Source organism: Carlito syrichta, unplaced genomic scaffold (assembly GCF_000164805.1).
Source record: "Carlito syrichta isolate Samal-C Ts95f unplaced genomic scaffold, Tarsius_syrichta-2.0.1 Scaffold304652, whole genome shotgun sequence".
Lineage (NCBI taxonomy): Eukaryota > Metazoa > Chordata > Mammalia > Primates > Tarsiidae > Carlito > Carlito syrichta.
In genome coordinates, this window is record NW_007248748.1 from 126349 (window position 1) to 133731 (window position 7383).

Here is a 7383-nt window from a genome sequence, read left to right on the forward strand (position 1 = left end):
GTCGTCGCCAGCTCACCGGCGGCAGAGCCGGGCGGGCCGCGCCCAGGGCTGACTCACCACGCGCTCACTGCGGACCTCGCTACAGCTGAGCTGGGCAACCTGAAGCAACTCACAGCTCCCTTTAAAATGGGGGTTAGAAAGCCACCCCGGGGTCTCCAGGCGGAAGCTGCCCTCAGGGGAACTTCGGCCTCGTGTATCTGTGGGGAGGGCGGAGTGTAGGTCAGTCCGTTGATCGCTTCTCCAGCGCAGTGAACTGAGTTCTACAAAGAAAGATCCAGCACCAAGCCACACCTGGGGACTGCTGCTCTTCCTCTCCAGTTACCTCCCAACCTGCCCTCGAGCTCCTGGGAGAAGGTGAAACCCCTAGGAAAGCAAATCTGCAACCCTTTCCTCTATAGTGAGAAAGTGGAAACACGGGAAACCTGTGAAGCAGTGTGAAACCTGAAAGAGTTTGGCTTTGGAAATGTTAAACTACATAAAGCAAAATAGAATGTCAATAGGGAAAATAAGTTCATGGACAATCTGGCATTACAAGGCTCTCGAGTTCTGAAGAATCACCAAAACAGCCTCTTTTCATGTGTATATGCTTTTAAAGCAAACAGTTTGTGATGAGACACCTAGACTCCTGAGGAGTAATGACTTACAATTTTTTTTTTTTTTTTTGAGGCTGGAGTGCAGTGTTGCAATCAGTGCTTCAGTACCGCCTCCAGCTTCTGGACTCAAGTGATCCTCCCACCTCAGCCTCCCAAAGTACTGGGATTACAGACATGAGCCACCGCACCTGACCTTGACATAATTTTTTTTACAACACACCCCAATACATATATATACAACTGAAGCAAAAGTTTCATCAAACATTAACTTTATCACTTGTAATGTACTCTGATATATTCCATTCTATTTAATTTGAAAAAAAGAGAATCAATGTACTTTCCACCCACGACTGGATCTCCACCCCAAACTTGAAAAAACACTTCACATAGAAATTTTTTTTTTTTTTTGGAGTCAGAGTCTCACTGTGTTGCCCAGGTGGGAGTGCAGTGGCACATTCACGGCCACCCCAGTGTCCACCTGCTGGGCTTCAGCTATCTTTCCACCTCAGCCTTCCAGAAGTTTTACAAAACTTTTTCCTACTATATGCCCCCCTAAACAGAAAGTTCCAAAAAGCCCCTTTTTAATTGTGTTAAGTTTCACATACAATTGGCAACATTTTGTCTTTTATTCCACCCCCCCCAAACCCCCAAAAATCTTCCAACTGTTTAATACAACATCTGGCACGACTTCCCCTGGGCCCAAAAAGAAGCATTCCTCAACCTAAAAAATGATACAAAATATAAGTTGTTTTGACCACCAAACACCTTCCCTGACCCAGTGTGTCAGCAATTTGCTTTGCTACAAAGAAATCCAAATGTGGCGTGGGCGGGGGCTGCGATGCTGAGGCGAGTGGATTGCCTGAGCCCACCGTCCAGACCAGCCTGGGAAACTTGGTGAGACTCATCTCTACAAAAAATAGAAAATTAGCCATGTGTGGTGGAGCGCGCCTGTAGTTCCAGCTACTTGGAAGGCTGAGGCAGAAGGATCGCCAGAACCCAGCAGGTCGATGTTGGGATGGCTGTGAGTAGCATGCCACTGCATGCTGCACTCCAGCCTGGGCGACAGAGTGAGACTCCAACTCAAAAACAACACCACCAAAAACTAAGAAATTCAAATGTTCAAATCCAAAAACCAATCAAAGAGAGAAGTTTTCTCAAACAGGTGACTTAGTATAGGAATTCAGAAAGCTCCCTGATCCCATGTGCAAGAATAGGTTAGTCAGAGCAAATATCCAGGTTTCTCTCTCTAATTTGGTATATTTTCAAAACTGCTTTATGCTACAATGAATAATCAGATGATATATATTAAAGCAATAGAAGCAAAATATTACCTCACTACTCCTCACCTGGGTCTTGATTAATGTCAACTTAATTAACTACCAACAGAGCAAAGTATGGTCAGGTGAGAGACCTGAGACTTGACATAGATGTCGGGATTCCGGAGTCTGAGCTGGCAAGCCCCACGTGAGTCACCACAGCAACAACCACCCTGTTTTAAAGGGGAGGCATCAGCTGCAACATATTAATGACACACCCCTGTGGACTAAGGTGTGCACTGGTGACAGGTGGGCTGTGCCAGAAGGCAGTGTCAACTTCTCCGGCTGGGAATGGGGAAGTGTGAAATAGCTACACGGTTTATTTCTGTCATAGGAAGAGAGGGCCAGGTGTGTCAATGGAATAAAAGGCAGTGGATCCAGACCTTCTTGGGGTCCCCGATGCTCAGATCAGGCGAATGCTGAGGCTGCTTGGGTTAAAGACCTTGCTGTCTCAGGGCCTAGGGCTGGACTGACAGCAAATAGTTTAGCTGGGTGATTATGAAATATGATGCAATCATCTTCAGATGCCATTCTAAAACTGAAGAATTCTAAGAGACAACTAGGGCTAGAACCATGTTTTTCTCCAAGTTTTGTCTTTGTTGTGAGAACAAGACAGTCAATAATTTAGGGATACCAGTTGTTAATACTATACTTTAGAAACACTGTTATGCCAGGCATGATAGCTCATGTCTATAATCCCAGCATTTTGGGAGGTGGAAATGAGAGGACTGACTGAGCCCAGGGCTTGAGACCAGTCTGGGCAAACTGGTGAGACCTCATCTCTACAATAAATCAAAAAGTTAGCCAGGCCTGGTGGCGCACACCTGTAGTTCCAGCTACTAGGAAGGCTGAAGCAGAAGGATTGCCTGAGCCCAGCAGGCCAAGGCTCTGGTGGCCATGAGCGTGCCACTGCACTCCAGCCTGAGTCATAGTAAATGACACTCCAACTCAAAACAAACAAACACACACTGTATCATTTTAAACAAATTTTCCTCCAAATTCTTTTTTTTTTTTTTTTTTTTTAGAGAGAGACGAGAGCTCACTATGTTGCCTAGGTTGGTCTTGAAATCCTGGGCTCAAGTGATCCACCCCCCTTGACCTCACAAAGTGCAGGAATTACAGGCATGAGCCACCACGCCCAGCCAAGTTCACTTCAAACTTCATCTTTCACAGACCAAATCCCTGCTAATAACAGCCAGTCCTTCTTCCACTTATCTGCTACAAAAATAACCAAATTATCTTTCAAATGTACTATTGGATAAACTTCTAAACACCATCTGAGCTTGTTCATATACAACCAAGGGAATGGAGAAAAGAAATTTGGGCCAAATTCTGTGTTCATATCTGCTTTTATAGCAGAAATTGGCTAAAGGCTCCACAGCAGTGTTAAACTGACTGAAAAGGAACAGCACACCTACTGAATGTTCAAGGTCCTGTACTTTTTTTTGCAATCAGAAAAGTTCTTTGAAGTTTCTGGTGGACAAAATGCAAATGACTTATGTGATAAACACTAATCGACAAAAAATATCTAAGAGACCACTCATCCCAGGGTGTTGCAGGCCAAGGAGCCTTCAGAAGCTGACAGGCAAGCTGCACAGAAAGTTACAGAATAGGGCAACCCCTTTGGGTCCCCTCCCACAGTGGGAGCTTTTCTGTCCTCTCAATAAATCCTACCTAAAAAAATTTTTTTAAAAAGGCCCAGGCTCGGTGGCTCAGTCTGCAATCGCAGCACTTTGGGAGGCCAAGGCAAGTGGATTGCCTGAGCCCTTGGGTTTGAGACCCACCCGGGCAACTTGGTGAGACCTTTTCTCTACAATAAATCAAAAATTAGCTGGGCATGGTAGCGCACACCTGTAGTTCCGGCTACTTGGAAGGCTGAGGCGGAAGGATCGCCAGAGCCCAGCAGGTCAAGGCTGCGATGGCCAGGAGTGTGCCACTGCATTCTGGTCTGGGAGACAGAATGAAACTCTAACTCAAAAAAAAAAAAAAAAAAAAGAAAGTTACAGAATAATTTCAAAGCAGAAAATGTGTTCATAAGAAAGACTGCTAGCCGGGCATGGTAGTGTATGCCTGTAGTTTCAGCTACTTGGAAGGCTGAGACAGAAGGATCACCTGAGCCCACCAGGTCGAGGCTGTGGTGGCTGGGAACATGCCACTGCACTTCAGTCTGGGTGACAGAGTGAGATTCTAACTCAAAAAAAAAAAAAAAAAGATTGCAGGCTGGACACTGTGGCTCACGTCTATAATCCCCACACTTTGGGAGGCCTAGGTGAGAGGACTGGCTGAGCCCATGGGTTGGAGACCAGCCTGGGCAACTTGGCAAGACTGCATCTCTACAATATATTAAGCAAAATTAGCCTGGGTGAAAGAGTGACACTCTGACAAAAACAAAAAAACAAAAAAAAACTGCAGACTGCCAGTCACAGTGGCTCACGCCTGTAATCCCAGAACTTTGGAAGACAGAGGTGAGAGGATTGCCTGAGTCCAGGCTTTCAAAACCACTCTGGACATCTTGGCAAGACCTCGTCTCCACAATAAATCAAAAAATTAGCCTGGGCAGGGCACAGTGGCTCAAGCCTATAATCCCAGCACTTTGGGAGGCCAAGGCGAGAGGATTGCCTGAGCCTGCAAGTTCAAGATCAGCATGGGCAACATGGTGAGACCTCATTTCCACAAAAAATCAAAAACTTAGCCGGGCATGGTAGCACCTGCCTGTGGTTCCAGCTACTTGGAAGGCTGAGGTGGAAGGATTGCCAGAGCCCAGTAGGTAATTGCTGGGATGGCCGTGAGCCTGCCACTGCACTCCAGCCTGGGTGACAGAGTGAGACTCCAACTCGAAAAATAAATAAATTAAAAAAATAAAAATTAGCCAGGCGTGGTGGTGTGTGCCTGTAGTTCCAGTTACTTGGAAGGCTGAGGCGGAAGGATCGCCGGAGCCCAGCAGGTCAATACCATGGTGGCCTTGCACTCCAGCCACTGCACTGCAGCCTGAGCAACAGAGTGGGAAAAAAAAGAAAGACTGCAGATCACAAAGGAAAGGGGTGCAACCCTCCCTGGAGAGGACTCTGGGAAATCTTTGCGGATATGACATTTGAACCAGCTCTTTTTTTTTTTTTTTTTTTTTTTGAGTTGGAGTCTCACTCTGTCACCCAGACTGGAGTGCAATGGCTGCTCCCGGCCACCGCAGCCTCGACCTGCTGGGCTCCGACGATCCTTCCGCCTCAGCCTTCCAAGTAACTGGAACTAGAGGTGCGTGCTACCACGCCTGGCTAATTTTTGATTTGTTATAGAGATGAGGTCTCGTCAAGTTGCCCAGGCGGGTCTCGAACCCGTGGGCTCAGGCAATCCACTCACCTTGGCCTCCCAAAGTGCTGGGATTACGGGCTGAGCCACCGAGTCCAGCCTGAATCAGCTCTTAATAGAGGAGTTAGGGTGAGTGTCCCAGGCATCCAGAACAGCAGAAGCAAAGGCCAAAGTCAGTCACTCCAAAATACCTGGAGTGTAGGGGCTCTGGGGAAGAAAGAGTCGAAAAAAATGGATTCACTATTCATTAAACTTTCTAGATGTTTTTGCCTCTCAGAACACAGAATGAATAGTCAACTACTTACAAGCAAAGAAGACTTAAGTTAAGCAAACCTAGTTATATAGTCTTTAACCAATTTTGAGTTTACTGCTATCAAACAGTGATACTAGGTTCCCACTTGTTTTCGGAGAACCTCTCGAAAGAACAAACAGGTCTTTCATTCAAAAGTATACCAAGTTTTTTTTTTCTTTCTTAATTACCTTTATGGAAAAAGAACACTGACTGCTTTCCATACTTTGCATTTTCGGTATGATAACGTCTAAAACTGTTTTTCATTGAGCTTAGAGACAATATAACAAAAATCCCTGAGGGAGGATTGTTTTGAAGTTTCTTATTTCACCCCAAATTCATGTTCACATGGTGAGATTACAATGAAATTGGCTGGGGAGGGAAAAGAAAAGATTAATTCCCATTGAATTTTATGTTCTTAGTACTTTGATATTTTTGATACTTTCTTCAAGGATCAGAAAATAGTTCAAGGAACTCTGACAGTGATGCTTTATGAAAAAATACAACACTTCCAATGCATAACAAGAGTCATTTCTGAAATCACGACATTCCCACATTTAATCTCACATTAAATCAAGAGCTTGTGGGAAACGGATCAGTAGCACCCATCATCACCACCCATCCCAGTCGCTCATACTGAAAAGATCCCTGAGACACAGCTCTCTAGGTACAGGCTACTTTGTCCATGCGTTTGTTTTATTTTGAATGTCATCTCACACCGTAATTCCTCACACTTCGTGTTTATGTGACATGAAGTTCAGGCTCCATCCACAGTGAGGCAAGTTCTGTCCAGAGGGAGTCTCTGTGTGGCCCTGACGCTGTCCTGCTGTCACAGGGCTCTGAGCACAAATGCTTCCCTAAAGGGTTAAGCACAAACTGCTCAGAAGTATTGTTGTGAACCGGAAGTGTTTCTCCCACTCTGTCTTCATCTGCCATGTGTCATCAGTTGGCAAAAAATACCTCCTTTGTGTTTACATATGGTTTACCAAAAAATTCCCACCTAATTTTAAGATCAATTTTACATCTTGAAAAGTTAGTAAGGGGACTGTGTTTGCTATGAGTTAAAGATTTAAAAGAAAAAAATCAGAAAACTACCAAAATAAAAAAAGCTATGTGACAGTCTTGAGTCTAGAAATCGGTCTATTCAAACCTGCTTAGCAAAGAAAAAGCGTTAGTCACATCTTCAGTCTAATAAACATCCTTGATTTAGACAAAGAAAAATATGTTTTAAAAACTTGACATCCAGTTCACACCCCACTCTGCAGTAGTAGTTAAATGGCAGATCTTCCAACTAGAAAAACATTCCTCCCAAATGTTTTCCCAATAGGATATATACTCCCCAGTTCACCTTTCCATTTATACTGAAATGCCCAGAATTTCACCATTAAAAATATAGGTGGAGCGTCTTTTTAGTTTATTTCCTTCTTCACAGTTTAATGACAAACAGCCATGTTCTCCTACATGCCCACATAATCAGGCCTATATCTTACCAATTCTTGTTTTGGGAAGAGTAAGGTATTTATTTCAAACGTATGTCAAAAAGTCAACCTTGAGAGATTAGATATAAAGTCTAATGCTTAAAAATGCAATGAAAGTTTTAAAACTAGTCTGTGTTAAGAATTTTAGACCAGCTAAAATGATAACAATTCTCAAAAGAAAAAAAAAAAAAGAGGCAGCCCCCAAATCTGTTCTCCTGAAAGCTCCTAAGAAGCTAAACTTTATGTAAGCAGCACACCATTATAAAGAGAGTCTAGCCGGGCTCGGTGGCTCAGCCTGTAATCCCGCGCCTTTGGGAGGCTAAGGTAAGTGAATTGCCTGAGCCCGCAGGTTCGAGACCCACCTGGGCAGCGAGACCTCATCTCTACAATAAAATAAAATAAAA